Source organism: Arachis ipaensis, chromosome B6 (genome assembly GCF_059453495.1).
Source record: "Arachis ipaensis isolate K30076 ecotype BB chromosome B6, ASM5945349v1, whole genome shotgun sequence".
Classification (NCBI taxonomy): domain Eukaryota; kingdom Viridiplantae; phylum Streptophyta; class Magnoliopsida; order Fabales; family Fabaceae; genus Arachis; species Arachis ipaensis.
In genome coordinates, this window is record NC_142441.1 from 31,231,250 (window position 1) to 31,250,402 (window position 19,153).

General features: G+C 35.9%; 1 pseudogene; it reads right to left on the reverse strand.

Moving 5' to 3' along the window:
- Nucleotides 1–19,153, reverse strand: part of LOC107646850 (organic cation/carnitine transporter 4-like) — a 33,273-nt pseudogene that overhangs the window by 4,754 nt on the left and 9,366 nt on the right.

Sequence of the window (19,153 nt, forward strand, 5' to 3'; positions counted from 1 at the left end):
AGATCTCTGAAACTTTTTCGGATGAGCATTTGTTCGCCATTCAGGAATTACCATGGTTTGCAGATATTGCAAACTACAAAGCTGCAAAGTTCATTCCCAAGGAGTACAGCAGGAAAAAAAATTAATTACTGATGCAAAGTACTACTTGTGGGATGAACCCTATCTCTTTAAGAGATGTGCAGACGGCATAATCCGTAGGTGTGTGCCTAAGGAAGAAGCACAAAGGATCTTATGGCATTGCCATGGGTCACAATATGGAGGTCATTTTGGAGGTGAGCGAACAGCCACCAAGGTTCTCCAATGTGGTTTCTACTGGCCTACACTTTACAGAGATTCCAGAGAGTTTGTACGTAACTGTGACAGTTGCCAAAGAGCTGGTAATTTGCCTTACAGTTACGCCATGCCTCAACAAGGAATCTTAGAGATTGAGTTGTTTGACGTATGGGGTATTGATTTCATGGGACCTTTCCCACCATCATACTCAAACACTTATATTCTGGTGGCGGTTGACTATGTATCAAAGTGGGTAGAGGCCATTGCCACACCTACCAATGATACTAAAGCAGTACTAAAGTTCCTCCAGAAACATATATTCAGCAGGTTTGGTGTCCCTAGGGTACTAATCAGTGATGGGGCACTCACTTCTGCAACAAACAGCTTTACTCTGCCATGGTTCGGTATGGGATTCGCCATAAGGTGGCAACTCCATATCATCCACAGACAAATGGGCAAGCTGAAGTCTCTAACAGAGAACTAAAAAGAATCCTGGAACGGGCTGTAAGTACCAATAGAAAGGATTGGGCACGAAGCTTGGATGATGCTCTGTGGGCTTACAGAACAGCATTCAAGACTCCCATAGGGACCTCTCCTTACCAACTTGTGTATGGTAAGGCTTGTCACCTACCCGTGGAGCTGGAACATAAGGCCTACTGGGCAACCAGATTCCTTAAATTTGATGCCAAATTAGCTGGAGAGAAAAGATTGCTCCAGCTGAATGAGCTAGAAGAATTCAGATTCACTGCTTTCGAAAATGCCAAGCTTTACAAAGAGAAATCAAAAAGGTGGCATGACAGAAAGCTGTCATCTAGAATCTTTGAACCAGAACAAAAGGTTCTGTTGTTTAACTCTAGGCTTAGGCTATTTCCCAGGAAACTGAAGTCCCGGTGGAGAGGACCATATGTGATTACAAGTGTATCACCATATGGTTATGTGGAGCTTTAAGATATTGATTCTGATAAGAAGTTCATTGTTAATGGACAGAGAATCAAGCACTATCTTGAAGGCAATGTTGAGCAAGAGTGCTCAAGGCTGAGGCTAGATTAAAAACTCAGCAAGGTCCAGCTAAAGACAATAAAGAAGCGCTTGCTGGGAGGCAACCCAGCCAGGGGGCATCACTTCCTCTAAGCATTTTGCCCTATTCTTGATTTTATTTGTTTATATAAAATTCATTGATACTAAGGTAAAGAATCAATTGTATAAGTTTACAGGGTTACAGAAGGATTCTGCACACAAAACAGAGAAAAAGAGCTCACTGGCAAGAAAATGCCAGTAAAAGTCTCTTTTGGGCATTCAACGCCCAAAAGAAGCATCCACTGGGCGTTGAACGCCAGTAAGGATAGCCATCTGGGCATTAAATGCCAGAAAGAAGCATCTTCTAGGCGTTGAATGCCAGAAAAAAGCTCCTTCTGGGCGTTTAACACCAGATTTACAGCATCCTGGGCGTTCAGAAAAATGCCCAGTGACAAAGGAGTTCCTGGCGTTCAACGCCAGAAAGAAGCAACAGCTGGGCGTTGAACGCCCAGGAGAAGCAGCAGTTGGGCGTTCAAATGCCAGGATGGTGGGGAGGAGGTAAATTCGTTTTTTCTTCATATTTTTTATTTTAATCTTAATTTTCATGTTTCAATTCATGATTTCTTGCATAAACATGTTACAAACCCTGATTTCTAAAATCCCTAATTTCTAAAAACCCCACTTTAAAAATATCAAATGTATCTTAATCCATAAGCACAAATCCTTTTTATCCAATTCAACTCTTTTTCAAAATTTTCAAAACAGATCTATCTCTTTTCATTCAAAAATCTTTTCAACTAATCAATATCTTTTTCAAATCTCTATATTATCTTTTTCAAAAAAAAATTCCAAATTTATCTTTTTCAAATATCTTTCATATCGTTTCAATTTTAAATTATATCTTTTCTTATCATACTTATCTCTTTTTAAATTATATCTTCTATCTTATCTTTCTCCCTATTTTCGAAAACCCACCCCCCTCCCTTTTAAAAACACATTCGGCCTCCTTCCTCTCATCCACCATTCAACACTAGCTCTCTTTCTATCCCTCTCCTTTCTTTTCTTTTGCTTGAGGACAAGCAATCCTCTAAGTTTGGTGTGTTTATCCGTGATCACTAAATCATACCCACTAAGATCATGGCTCCTAAAGAAAAACAACCCACTCCAAGAGGCAAGAAAGAGAGTGTTCCAAAACCACTTTGGAATCAAGGGAGGTTCTTAACCAAAGAACATTCAGACCACTACTACAAAATAATGGGTCTAAGATCTGTGATCCCGGAAGTCAAGTTCGATCTGAAAGAAGATGAATATCCGGAGATCCAAGAGCAGATTCGAAACAAGAACTGGGAAGTCCTAGCTAATCCTGAAACGAAAGTGGGAAGGTATATGGTTCAAGAATTCTACGCTAATTTGTGGTAAACAGACAGGCAGAGAATATCTGGAGCTGCCCTCTATGACTACAGGACTGTGGTCAGAGGAAAGATTGTTCACATCCACCCTGACAAAATCAGGGAGATCTTTAAGCTACCTCAGCTGAAAGATGACCCAGACTCCTTCAATAGGAGAATGATGAGAACAAAAAGGGCCTGGATAAGATTCTAGAGGATATATGCATCCCTGGATCCAGGTGGACCACCAGCACGAAGGTGCCCCAAGTCAACTCAAGAGAGAAGATCTCAAACCAGTCGCCAGAGGATGGCTGGACTTCGTTGAGCGTTCTATATTGCCCACCAGCAACCGTTCTGAAGTCAATATTAGAAGAGCAGTGATGATCCATTGCATTATGTTTGGAAAAGAAGTAGAAGTTCATCAACTGATCCCATCTGAATTCTATGTACTTGCCAACAAGAACTCCAAGGATGCTAGGTTGGCTTATCCAAGCCTAATCTCTATGCTCTGCAAAGATGCTAGAGTAAAGATGGGAATAACAGAGTATATCTCAGTGGAGCAACCAATCACTAAAATCACAATGGAAAAACAACAAATGCAGGATGACCCCATCAAGAGGAGGGCGCAAGAATTCCTACCAGAACTCCCTCAATTTGAATACTAGGAGCATCTTGAGGCATCTGTCACTAAGTTGCAAGAAACCATGGACCAATTGAAGGAAGAACAGCAAAATCAAAACAGCATGCTTTGCAAACTGCTCAGAGAACAAGAGGTGCAAGGGCGTGAATTAAGAGAACTAAAGCGTCAGAAACTATCTCTTGAAGGGCCAAGCACCCCACAGACTAAAGAGGCATCCGCTTCCCAAAGTCAAGGTTGTTGAGTTCTGATCTTAACCTTAACCCTGTGATAACTTTTTTTTCTATTATTTGAGTTTCACCTTAGGAGTCATATAATGGCAATTAGCATTTATATTTTGATTTTATCCCCAATTAAGCTATAATTTATTTTTCTCATCATCATTAAACATGAATAAAATAAAAGATTTTCTTTAAAACAAGGAGGCAATAATTTTCGAGTTTTTAATAAAACAAATTCTAATTGTTTACATGTGGTGGCAATGCTTTCTGCCTTCTGAATGAATGCTTGAACAGTGCATATGTCTTTGGAATTTAATGTTCTTGAATGTTAAATATGTTGGCTCTTGAAAGAATGATAAACATGAGATATGTTATTGGTAATCTGAAAAATCATAAAAATGATTCTTGAAGCAAGAAAAAGCAGTGAATACAAAGCTTGCAAAAAAAAGCAAGCAGAAAAAGCCAATAACCCTTAAAACCAAAAGGCAAGGGTAATAAAAAGGATCCAAGGCTTTGAGCATCAGTGGATAGGAGGACCTGAGGGAATCAAATCCTGGTCTAAGCGGCTAAACCAAGCTGTCCCTAACCATGTGCTTGTGGTGTGAAGGTGCCAAGTGAAAACTTGAGACTGAGCGGTTAAAGTCAAGGTCCAAAGCAAAGAGAAGAGTGTGCTTAAGAACCCTGGACACCTCTAATTGGGGGCTTTAGCAAAGCTGAGTCACAATCTGAAAAGGTTCACCCAATTATGTGTCTGTGGCATTTATATATCCGATGGTAATACTGGAAAACAAAGTGCTTAGGGCCACGGCCAAGACTCATAAAAGTAGCTGTGTTCAGAAATCAATATACTGAACTAAGAGAATCAATAACACTATCTAAATTTTTAGTTCCTATAGATGCCAATCATTCTGAGCTTCAATGGATAAAGTGAGATGCCAAAACTGTTTGGAAGCAAAAAGCTACTAGCCCCGCTCATTTAATTAGAATCTGAGCTTCACTCAAAAACTCTGAGATATTATTGTTTCTTGACTCATTTGTATTCTATTTTATTTAACTAGTTGCTTGAGGACAAGCAACAGTTTAAGTTTGGTGTTGTGATGAGCGGATATTTTATATGCTTTTTGGGGTTAATTTCATATAGTTTTTAATATGTTTTAGTTAGTTTTTAGTTTATTTTCATTAGTTTCTAGGCAAAATTCATATTTTTGGACTTTACTATGAGTTTGTGTGTTTTTCTATAATTTCAGGTATTTTCTGGCTGAAATTGAGGGAACTGAGCAAAAATCTGATTCAGGCTGAAAAAGGACTGCTGATGCTGTTGGATCCTGACCTCTCTGCACTCGGAATGGAATTTCTGGAGCTGCAGAAGTTCAATTGATGCGCTTCTAATTGCATTGGAAAGTAGACATCCAGGGCTTTCCAGCAATATATAATAGTTCATACTTTGCTCAAGGATAGACGACATAAACTTGCGTTCAATGCCAGTTCCATGTTGCAGTCTGGCGTCCAGCGCCAGAAACACGTTACAAGTTGGAGTTCAACGCCAGAAACAGGTTACAGCCTGGCGTTGAATGCCCAAAACAGCCCAGGCACGTGAGAAGCTTTAGTCTCAGCCCCAGCAAACACCAAGTGGGCCCCAGAAGTGGATTTCTGCACTATCTATCATAGTTTACTCATTTTCTGTAAACCTAGGTTACTAGTTTAGTATTTAAACAACTTTTAGAGACTTATTTTGTATCTTATGACATTTTAGATCTGAATTTTGTATTCTTTGACGGCATGAGTCTCTAAACTCCATTGTTGGGGGTGAGGAGCTCTGCTGTGTCTCGATGAATTAATGCAAGTATTTTTGTTTTCCATTCAAACATGCGTGTTCCTATCTAAGATATCCATTCGCACTTCAACATGAATGTGATGAACGTGACAATCATCATCATTCCCCCACGAACGCGTGCCTGACAACCACTTCCGTTCCACCATAGAATGAATGAATATCTCTTGGATCTCTAAATAAGAATCTTTGTGGTATAAGCTAGATTGATGGCAGCATTCAAGAGAATCCGAAAAGTCTAAACCTTGTCTGTGGTATTCCGAGTAGGATTCAGGGATTGAATGACTGTGACGAGCTTTAAACTCGCGAGTGCTGGGCATAGTGACAAACGCAAAAGGATAGTAAATCCTATTCCGGTACGATTGAGAATATGCAGATGATTAGCCGTGCGGTGACAGTGCACCTGGACCCTTTTCACTGGAAGGATGGATGGTAGCCATTGACAACGGTGATCCACCAACACACAGCTTGCCATAGGAGGACGTGCGTGCGTGAATCAGAAAACAGAGGAAAGTAAAATTTCAGAAGACAAAGCATCTCCAAAACTCTAACATATTCTCCATTACTGCATACAAGTATAATTTGTGTTCTGCCCTTCTTACTTTTTACAATTCAAATTAAAAATTATTATTGATATTATATCCTGACTAAGATTTACGAGATAACCATAGCTTGCTTCAAGCCAACAATCTCTGTGGGATCGACCCTTACTCACGTAAGGTATTACTTGGACGACCCAGTGCACTTGCTGGTTAGTTGTCCGAAATTGTAAGAGAGTAATGTGAACATTGACATTACAACTTCGTGCACCAGCAGCCTTCCCAAAACCACCACAACTGGCGACAATATCGCCCCTATTTGCCCCGCCTGCATCGTGCACCCTAGTGCGGCGTTCCTCACCACCATGGGGAACAACTCGGCCGTGTAAATAAACAATAAGTTGTAGGTTCCCGCCATCCCAAATATTCCCAAAATACCACACACCATTCTAACTAACATCCACACTCCAACATTCCCCATTAAACTACCCAATAAACAAAACAAACCACTGAACCACATTGTCCCTATTGTCAACGGCTTCCTCCCAAACTTGTCCAACAAAACCGCCGTTATCCCATACGTCGGCATCTCTGCCACCGCGTTCAGCGCCACGTTCATGTAAAGGTTAGTATCAAGATTCACCACGTTCAAACTCAGACCAAAGTACACAATAGCGCAAAAGAAGTTAATTGCCACCATTAGAATCAACCTTATTCTAGTGACTGGGGATCGAAGAAGAGAATGGAGGGGATGGAGGACGCAATGTAAAGCTCGCGCTATGTTTGGAAGAATAGGCAATGGCGAAGAGGATGGCAATGCCTATAGAGAAGAAGTAGAAGGTGGACATTCCGGCGATGCCACGTTTTGTGGGGCTGATGGGCTCGGTGGCAAGAACGAATGCACATAGGCCAACGCCACCGGTGCTAACGCCGGTGAGGAAGCGGAGAATGACGTAGATCCAATAGGCTGGGGAGAATGCTGTGAGGCAACCAAAGATGGCATTTAAGGCACAAATCACCATTAGTGACCCTTTCCTCCAAGAAATGAGTCTGACAGGTGACCAAATATTCCAGCACCTAAAAAATACAAATTAATTCTATGATTAAACAACAATAATAATACTAGTATATAAATTATTTTTTACATTGATATCAAAATTACTTTCATAATTTTGAACCTACATTATTTCTCTTTTTTGTGATTAATTGATTTTTTTATGAGTATTTTGAATATGCAATATATATATATATATATATTAGAGAAGAATATATTTTGGAATTAAACTTTTAGTTTACGAAAATACTTTTAGATTAAGAAAGTGTTCAGAATTATTCAAAAAAAAAATCTAATTATATTACAGTATCTTTTATCTAAATTTAAAAATAAAATATTTTCTATTTTCATTTATTAAAATATTTTATTATTAAATACTATATATAGTCTAAGATAGAAAATATTTATTTTTCTAGTAATGCAAATATTTTATGAAAAATACGTTAAGTTTATACTTTTTAATTTTATAATTGGACTAAGAATAATATTTTTTAATGTTATTAGGACTTAGTATGTTTTATTATGAAATAGAGTTGGATAATTAGATTTAAGGCTTTACAAATCTAAATGTTAGATTTATAGTTTTAATTTTTTAAATATACAAATTTAATCCTTAAATTATGTTCTACTAAATTTTAACACTAATTAAACTTTTCTATTTATGTTATACGAAATTTTAAATTTTGTGAATTAGATTTATTAATTAAATAAAAAAATAACAACCATAATAAAAAAGACATCAGATTATCATTACAGTATAGGAAGATGTTCACGTGTGTCACTCTATTTGCTTGGAATATAATATATCAATTTCTACCCCATTGAGATATATATTAAATAATACATGTGGTCAAGATTTGGTGAATAATAATATTGTGCATATCAATCACGAAAAGTCTAAAAAAATCTGCAACAAATTTTTCTTTTTTTCAGTTTGGAATGCATGAAAATATTCAATCTACCCAATTTAGACTATTTCATTATAATATATAATGAGTCAATCTGTCCATGACTTATGTGAATTATGTCAAGCCATTTTTTTTCAAACAGTTTTTTACAGTGAAATTTTATTTTTTATTTTTTATTTTTTTTAAATTAACTCTTAAATACATATGTTATCATTAATTTTATAGAATTAAAAGTTCATTAAAAAAATCGATAAAAAATAATGCTAGAATATTTAATTTTGCTCATTTTTTCATTTCTCTCAAATTTTTTTTATTTGTGTAAAATCTTAAAATTTATTATTTTATATATCATTTTCATATTTCACTAACAAAATAACAAAATATATATTAAAAGTTTTATTCATATTTTGTAATTTTATATATGAAATATATGTAAATATTTTACCTACATATTTCGCTTCTATATAAGTAAAATATACACAAACTGAACCAAAGAGAAAAAAATATATATATTTTAGATCCTATACTAAAAAAATTGTATTTTTACATTTAATGTATTTTTTATTTTTTATTTTTATCTAAGATATTTTTCAAACATATTTAAATTATCAAATTCCTATTGCTAAATTTTTTAACCATATTCTCTCCTATTTAATTTATTATTTACTTAATTACGCTTTGACCGGGTTTTACATTCTACTCCCGTAATAGAAATTTTCGCCCTCGAAAATTCCATCTGCCACCACGAGTACGTGAGTGTAGTCTGCCTTTATATCCAACGCATAGTAGTCCCAAGGTGTTTTTACTCTGCGCGCTTCCATTGCCACGCTCTGATTCCTCTATCTCCGAGGGTCTCGATCATTCGTCCAACGCCACTACAAGAATTTAACAGATTAGCGACAGATTTTTGCGAGAAAATTTTTTTGTCACTAATTCATCACTAATTAGAGATAAATTAGCAATGCACTAACGACAAACTTAATAAACGGTCACAAAATATCCGAACTTGAGAATAACGACTAATTAGCGAGAGATTTACGAGTAAGTTTGTTTCTCACAAATTGAGTTCTGTAGCTAAAATAAGAGTGGGAAAAATTTTCTCGCTAATTTGTCACAAAATAATTAGCGAGTGACAACGTTCTAGCAAATCAGTCACTTGGGGGTTCAATCGAATAAAAGTAAAGTAGCGAGCGATATGATTGTCACTATTCCGTCGCAAATGTTTGATATACAATTAGCGAGAAACAATTTACGCACTAGTTCGTCACTAAATAAATTTTGTGGGAAAAGGCTAATTAGTGAGGAACAATGTTACTTTCGTCATCTCACCAACTCACATCTTATTAAATCTCAAATCACGTCATCAATAATATTACCATCATCACTAATCATAGTCATCATCCCACATTACTATAATCAACCAAGAATCATCACCATGCCATAATCATACTCCATCACTATCCTCTCTCTCTATCAAGCCAATTACCACTAATCACAGCTCAACTCCGAGCAAAACCTCCAGACTTACTTTCTTATTCCTAAACCCTCAAATTTATATATAAATTTCTGTTTTAAAGTCTTTGACTAATTAATCAAAACTCTCTTCGTTTTGAAAAGTCAAATGAGTTTGAAATAACAAGTTAACAAAATCATAAGAATCCGATTTTCTTTAATAATTTATAAAAGCATTCGAAACATATCTCTTTTGTTAAAATTACTCAAATCAAAAATCATTTTTCAAAATCATAACCAACAATCTTTCAAACTCTTGGGGAAATTTTGACGGCACCTTCCCTAAAAACTGGAGTTTGCCACCCGTCACGGGTTCCTTCAAACCAATCTCAGTACAACATCAGCATTTCAATTTAATGGTTTTTAAATTCGTCTTTCAAAACCAATCATTCTCAATCTAAATCCAAGGTCACCATGACCAAATATCATAGTACTCATCTCTTAAACATGACGACTTACACTCATTCATCATCTAAATCCAATTACGCATCAACGATCATTTCCTCATCCATTTCAGAACCATCCAAGTTCATAGCCACAATTTATCCTAATTATCTAGAATCATTATCTGCATTAGTTCACTAACCGTTTAATTACTCAAAGCATAAAGCATTTCTAATCATACCCTACTATTCCTTATTATTACCATACTATGTTAACGCTCCAGCAAGCTTCTACTGCGCTACTCTAATCATTAACCACCAAGAATCCAATCATGAATCAATGTCATATTCCCTTATCGAATCACAAAATCTAGGTCCACTTTTAAGCTCTCTCAACCAGACAGGAATAATGCTCACGCTCATCGTGAGACTCAATCGCATCCTCTTAAAAATCCTTGATCTCTATACTCACATTACCTAATCGTTTAAAACCTATCATATCCACTGCCTAACAATTTGTCATCCTCCAATTTCTACACAAGTGCTCGATTTTCACAAACTTTCATTCCCATTCAAATCCAACTATTCCAAGGTCATTTACAAGCCCCTTCTGCCCTAAATCATCAGACTCCAATCAACTCAAACCTAATTAAACAAATCGTTCAAGCAACTATCCACCTCTAAGTGTTCCACTCAACAATCTAAAATCAACACACTATTCCCACATATACCACTGCCAAGATTCCTATCATGGCGTTCCCTCACCAGTTCATTCTTGGGAATTCCTCCCCGGTTACTTCATTCAAGTTCATGAGACACCATTCGAATCTTGTCCACACTAGACAAGCGATATTGAGGTGATCAGACTCAATATCTCAAGTTAAGTGCTTCAATTTACCAAAGGTACACTCATGGACTTCATGCTAGATGTATCGGTTAGATACCCTAACTAGCACAGGCACAGACTCAGAGTATGCATTGAAGCATAAGCAGTTCCATCCCTCAGGCTCACAAGGACGAACTGCTCTGATACCATAATGTAGTAAAATTTAAAGGAGTATTAATCGAGAAGCCTAAAAAGAGTAAAAATAATTCGCAAAGTCGTATCACTCACGCATCGACAACTAAAAGATAAAGCGTGAAGTCGAAAGCGATATACAGATAATATATATATATATATATATATATATATATATATATATATATATATATATAACATAAGTAATTAGCCACTAGTCGTGGCCCGCAGAGTTTAGGCCGGCTAGGGTACAGTATGAAAGTAGTTGATAACAGTATCTCATAATCTCTCCCAAAAGAAACATAAGAGCCTCTGTAGGCAAGTTCAAAAGAGTTCAATACATAATATAAGCTTTTCAAAATAAAGGTGGAGAGATTCTAAGCAAAATATAAAGTAGAGAATGTAAAGATCTTCGCCGTCTCTCAGATGAACCACAGCTCACTTCTGAGCACCTGGATCTGCATCTGAAAAACAAGAGATATATACGGAATGAGAACCCCCGACCCATGGGTTCCCAGTACGGTAAAAGTGCCAAATAAATACAATGCATTGTAATAAAAACTCGCTAAGCATCTTAAACTTCCTTTCACCAAATATTCACCCTATGTTCTTGCTAATCCATAAATAGGCAACTGTCATAAGGGAATGCTAAGTTTGATTCATATTCCTCATGCTTCCCAACTTTCTAACTCTCCGATGATTCACAATCAGAATTATAAACGAAACCATCCCCAGTCATTCTATCTCAACAATTCTATATCGTTACCTCATATCCTCACCTGAAGCAAGTGAAATCACTTCACTGTGTCTACCCAGGGAGCTCAAATTATCTCATTCAATAATCATCATCATTATTCAATTACATCATCAACTCATCTCATCAAGAACAGCCCTCAGCGTCCACCGACACCAGCATAAGGGACCTCTCAGTTGTACAAACACAAGCAATACAGACAAGTAAGACACAATTAAAGTACAAGTGGAACAAGTAGCACATAATCAGGTAACATAGCATATATGATATAGCAATCCAAAACAAATAGGCAAACCCAAACAATTCAAACATATGCAAATAATGTATGCCTGTCCTATGGCTGATGATATCATCTGTCGGTTATATAGCCAATCCGACATGTCTTGGTAGCTAACCATGGACTGAAACACCCATCGCGGAGCAAGTAGGTTTGAGCTACAACCCTCTTGCTACTACCCGCTCAACCCAGAGCCAGTGGAATAACCACTACTACAGCTACTACCCAGGCGGGTGTTTAAAAGCTCAACCTGGAGCGAGTGGAATCACCACTGCTGTCGCTACTTCCCAGGTGTCACAATCTCTGACTTGGAGCAAGTGGGACGAACCACAACCCTCGCTACTACCCAGGTATCACAATCTCTGACCTGGAATAAGTGGGACGAACCACAACCCTTGCTACTACCCAGGATCTCAAAACATACATTCATTCAGTTCAGAATCAATCATTATTGTTATCAAATCTCAAACATTAACCTGAAGCAAGCGGGACAAATCACCACCCTTGTTACTACCCAGGTATCACAAATATACATTTATTCATAATCACCCCTCATTATTATCAATTCTAAGACAATGACCCGGAGCAAGCGGGATGAGCCACGACCTTTGCTACTACCTAGGTATCACAGACATACATTCATTCCAAACACCATAATTAAACTCATTTATCATAATCCTTCTTCCCATCTCATACCCGGAGCAAGTGGACAACGCCACTGCCTACTACCCGGGGTCACACATCACATTCACCATGTTCCACAATTATTCCCTTACCACATTTAGTCATTAATCATATACATATACATACTCAGCCATAATTCAATTCTTATCACAACCATCCGGCTCATACTGTACAGAGTACTTTCACCTTCATCCTTGGCAACTCATAGAATTATCATTACTCATAATTCATCATTGGTTCTCACTTTACTTCATCCACAAGTTACCACATGTCCTATCTTCTTTTCATTACTAGGCATACTATAAAAATTTAGGGCTTAAAGGATGAAAGTGGAGGCTTAGAAGTATGAAATTCGGCTTTAAAACTCAAAAATTAATTTCTGCCGAAAACAAGGTCATGCGTGCGCGTTGCCCACGCACACGCATGGAAGGCTGAAAAAGTAGAGTGACGCATGAGTGTTGCCCATGCACACGCGGGAGAAGTATAGACGTAGGGTGACGCGTAAGCATCAGAGTACGTTTTACCAAAAAATTTACTAAGTTTAAAAAGCTGCAGGATCACATTTTCAAACCCCAAAGTTCCAACACACATAACTTCTTCTACAAAATTCTTTTTTCATCCATTTCTGAACCGTTGGAAAGATCGTTGAATAAACTTTCATAAAAATCTAATTTTGAAGAATTCCAAACTTTGTGGACTGAGTTACGAACCGCCAAAGTTGGTCAAAAAATCAGTTTCTACCCAAAAGTAAAAATCACCAATTTTTCCAATATTCACAAACCAAATTCATTTCCACTCATCCAAATGACTACAACCCAATCACATTCACATAATTACACTCAACCAAATCCAAACCTACCTCATCTATACAATTTCACCCAAAACCATCAAATTTCACACCTCAATTCCTCAAACCTTATTATTCAATAATCAAACCAATTATTCACACATTCAATATCTAAAATCCATCCAGTCTCTTATATCATCACACAATACATACATCAACTTATCTTCTTTATCTCTTTCCGGCCTCCGACCCAATTTCACAATTTAAATGCATATTCCACAAACCAACATTCATTATCCAATTCACCAAATTCTCAACACACCAAACATACAAATTCACACAATTCTCAACTCAATCATTAATTCACATTACATATCAACTATGCATATTAGTACCAACCATTTGCACAATCCAAACTTATCTTAGGGGCATCTAGCCTAGGAATTCTCATCACACCACACGATACTTAAATGAAACTTATTCTTGTAGCCAAAATAATTGAGCTTATTCTTGAGAGTCTCCACCAACCCTTAGCTCCAAGCCTCACCAAGGTCCCATAAGCAATATCAATCTTCAAATTGTGCACCAAAATCACCCAATACTCTAACATAATCAATTTTCACACTTATAATCAACCTAGGATTCATGAAATTGATAAATTACAAGGGTTAGAGAGTTTTTTACCTTAACCCACGAAATTGGTTGATGGAACTCACTAATGGCTCATACTAGAGTACTCCTAAACAACCAAAATCACAAGATTTCCTCAAAACCCAAACCAAATTCGAATTTAAAGAGAAAAACAAAACTGGGCAGAGGACAGTGGAATACTTACCACAAAAATTAGATAAAATTGTAGAAGATGAGAAGGGCAATGCGTGGCCACAAACGGCTCGTCAATCGGAGTTCTGAAGAGAAATTTATGATTATTTGAAGTTTGGAAGGCTAGGTTTCCTTCCTCTCTTCTCTCTATCCGCCCTCCTCATTTTTAGGGTAAATAAGCTGAAATGCTCATAACTAATATTTATATATGTTGGGACTTAGGCTCACTTTGGCCCGGTTCACTTGGTTTAATCCGTTGGCCCAATTTTGGGCCAAAACCTCTAAGATTAGAGTTTTAAATCGTATTTTAAATATTTCTATCTTCCCAAATTATAAATTCTTATTTCTTAAAATTATTCACTTCTAATTAATTTTCTCAGCTACAGTACCGTACAGATCGCAGCCAGTACTGCCAGTCAAATTTCCAGTGCACATTTTTATTCAGAAAACTATGTTTTCCGACTCAAAAAAATTCACTGAATCCAAATATCATATTTAAATTATCAAATTCCGATTGCTAAATTTTCTAACCATATTCGCTCCTATTTAATTTATTATTTACTTAATTACGGTTTGACCGAGTTTTACATCTTAAATATTAAAACATGTAATTTCATAAAAAAAATTCTTCAAATTAAAATTTTAAAATAAAAAAATAATATTTAGCTATATCTAATAAATTTTAGTTTTCAATATCACATGTTTATGATTTGTTCAAAGATAGATTATCAAAAAAACTATTTAATAAAATAAAGTAAAATTTTATTATTGAGTTTTGATTGCTTAATTGATATGAAAAAAATAAATTAGAAAAGACTTGAAGTTATTTTATGGTAAAATATTGATATATAACTAAAAGAATTTGCATTCAACTTTCAAGTAATCTTTAAAATAAATTCAAATTCTATTTAGATGATTTATTTGATCAAATCAAACTTTATAATTTTTTTTTTTTGGTGACATCAAACTTTATAATTTAATTATCAAATAATAATTAAATAATAATTTAACAAATATTAAAATACTTATTAGTATATGATGAACTTATAAATTTTAACACTAAACAGATACTAATGTAACAAATAATAAGTATTGCTATTTAACACTAAATTTAACACTAAATTATTGCTATTTAAATTAGTAATTATTTAAAATAAGTTAAATTAGTAATTATTTAGCACTAACCAGATACTAATTTAACAAATAATAAGTATTGCTATTTAACACTAACTTAATAATAAATTAGTAATTATTTCTATTTAACAATAAATTTAACACTAAATTATTGCTATTTAAATTAGTAATTATTTAAATTAATAATTATTTAAAATTAGTTAAATTAGTAATTATTTAACACTAAACAGATACTAATTTAACAAATAAGCAATTAATGATACCAATTAAGATTGCTATTTAACAATAATTTTCAAAGACATAATAACATGAAGTAATTATCATAATAATTGCACGCCAAAAAAAAAATTAGTACTATTTTATATTTTCTCATTAAAATATCCTATTATTAACAAATATTATATATAATAATTATGACCATAAATAATTATCGTATTGTCAGTCAATTTAATAATTATATTTATATGTATATAATTTAATAAATAAGATATATTAATTTTTTTTTCAATGAAAATTATTATTAATAGCAAACATAATTATTGTATTGAGAATTACATACATAACAATTATACTACTTGTTTAGATAACAAAGTGCGAAAACGTTAATAATTTATACTAACACATTCAGTTAATATTACTATTGTTTCATTAAATTATTATTATTATTTAAATTGAAATTTTAAAAAAATAATTATTCTGATACTTTTCAAAATGTTAGAAAGTAATCATTATTATTTATATATTATTATATAACAAACTGAATTGCATACATATTATTATCGTATCATTTATATCTTTCGATATTATAAAACAGAAAAAATATATACATGAAATATATTTATATTTAATGTGTTTTTAACTTTTTTTAATTTTTTTTATTCAAATTCATTTGGCAGATAAGATGAATCTTGAAAGTAGCAGTTAAAAAGGATTTTATCTGTAACACCCTACCATACAAAGTCTTATGCTTAAGTTATAATTTCGAGATGGCAAGGTATTACGACCTCTAGAAGTAAAATTTAGTACATATAGTAGTATGAATGATTGATTATAACTAGGAGCCTTTGCAGAAAAAGGGGTAAACAAAAACCATAACTCGAAAGCGCAACACTCCGATCGATAACGTAACAAACAGGGATAAGCTAACGCGAGATTATATATATACAAAAGAGTGTCAAAAACGGGAATATCAAAACTCAAATCCGGATGCGAAGATAACCGGTCCGAGCATAGCAATATATACATATAATAAAATAAGGAAACCCCAAAGGAAACCCAAAGGGACACAAAAAACAGAGAACCTAGTCTCCAAAATCTCCTCTAAGAGGAGTCATCACAGTTTTTATTATTCAATGGAGACAAAAGTATCTAAGAGAAATCATAAAATCAAACAGAGTCCCGAGAACAAGGATCTTCGCTAATCCAGAAGTCTCCAGCATGCCTCAACGAGAAGCCTCGCGTCCTGCATCTGAAAACCACAAAATCCGCATGGGTGAGAACCAGAGGTCCCCAGCATGGTAACAGTTCCCCATATATAACATGTAATAATAGAGGAAAGCCGAAGGCAATCCTAGGACTTCCTCCAGATAATATCAAAGCTTATAAACAAGTTAAACCATAAGTGGCAACTGACTAAAGATCCTTCAGTCTAACTAATATTTCCCTTTCCAATTTCTTCAGACCTCCCAACCACCAGCAGGAGTATAATGTAGCAATCACAGCTAAATCAAACAAGAGATATACAAATAGGAACAGATAAGGCATTTAGACAATTAGCAAGTAATATGCAGTCAAATAGGCAATCTCAAACAATTCATATAGTAGGAATATGATGAATGCCTATCCCTAGTAGCTGATGATATCATCTGTCGATTATAGAGCCAACCTGACAAGTCCTGGTAGCTAACCATTGGACTGTCCCTCTGTCGTGTCTCCCCAACTCGAGTTATACTCAACAAATCGTGATCATAATCATGATCCATATCCATCACCCTCACTGGTGAATATTTATGGGGGTGAGCTCATCCGGAGCTTTCACAGTGCCCGGCCACCCTGACGACATAGGGTCAAAAGAGCTTTGAGTCTCAACCTGGAGCACGTGGTGGCTAGCCACTGCTTCCTCTCAGGGAAACCCTCATCTCCGATAGTGGAAGTGCAAACATTCACAATTCATTCAACAGCATATATGCATTTATACTTAACCATAATCATGGCTCCGCCGTAACAAGGCAATGATCCAGCCATCCGGCTCACGGTTAAATCCATAACCATCCAATTCATTAACAAATACGGCCCTTCGGCCCATGGCATAACAAGCACTTCTACCGCCATCCTTCACATCTCACATAATCATCTTTGATCCTTATTGATCATTCATTTTTCCCTTGCTTCACTCGCAAGTTACCACATTCACTAGCTCCTTGTCTCATTGCTAGGCATATCATAATGATTTAAGACATTAGTGGTGAGATCGGAGGCTTAGAAGTATGAAATTTGGCCTTTAAAACTCAAAAATCAACTTTGGGATGAAAACAGGACCACGCGTACGCGCACTTCACGCGCACGCGTGGATGGCCACAAAACTCATCGACGTGCAAGCGTCATACGCGCAGACGCGCGGATTGAAAAATAGCCAAACGACGCGCAAGCGTCAGCCACGCGTACACGTGGGTGCTCTTGTGCCCCAGGCACAAAACTGGCACAACTCTGGCACAACTCTCGGGAAAATAGCTGGGCATTTGGTGCAGCGCATCGACGCGCCCGCGCACACCATGCGCACGCGTGGATGGTGCTTTCTTGAAGAACGGCGCGTACGCACCAAGTGAGACTACGCGCGGAGGGTCATTCTGCTAAAAATTTTCTAAGTTAAAAGCTGCATAATTCACAAATTCAACCCCCAATCTTCCGACGGACATAACTTTCTCATTTTAAATCGTTTTCCGCCCGTTCTTCTAGCGGCGTAGACATCCCGGATCCAATTTCATTTTTAAACAAGTTTGGTACAAAACGAGAATCTGTTGTCCAAGTTATGTCCCGTCAAAACATGCCTGAAAACCATATTTTCATACAAAACCACAAGGTGCCATTTTCAAAACAAACTATTTTCAACTCTTTTCAAAATCAACCAAAACATGCCAATTTCACCTTTTTCAAAATCAATCAAAATGTACCAAAATCAACATCAAGCCATCCTCAACTCACACATTGACATTTTACCAAAATTCCCAAACCACCGTCTAACCATTTTAACACTTCTCAATTTAATGGCTACAGGGAAAACACAATATCATATCACACATCCTTCCTCATCCCAATTTCCGATAATACCATTTCCAAATCAAACATCATTATACATAATCATCATCATACTCACCATCAACATGGTACCACCCACCAATTCAACCTCAATCATTCATCAAGCATATAACACAACATGCAGTTTCTCATATATCACACAATCAAGGCATCAATATTCATAATCACTTATATGATGACATCATATATCTCAACCATTCAATAACATCATCAATTCAATGCCTATCTTAGGGCCTCTAGCTTAAGTATTTCCTACCACATTACATATTAGATACGAGAAACCGAGACCATACCTTAGCCGATTTCCCAAGCTCAACCGGAGCACTTCCAAACCACTCGTCCACAAGTCCTCTAGGTCTCAACACCTCCAAGAACAGATTTTTAACACCAAAAATTCCTTTTCAAGCTTTCCAAGGTCTTAATCAAGCCCCAATATTCACATATACACAACCTAAGCCACAATCATCATACCCATACACAACATCTCAATACCCAAACATCATAGAACAACAAATTACACTAGGGTTGAGAATCTTACCACACCCAAGGTCCAAGGAGACAAGATTAATCTTCTCCTTCAAAAGAGTTGGGTCCTATAA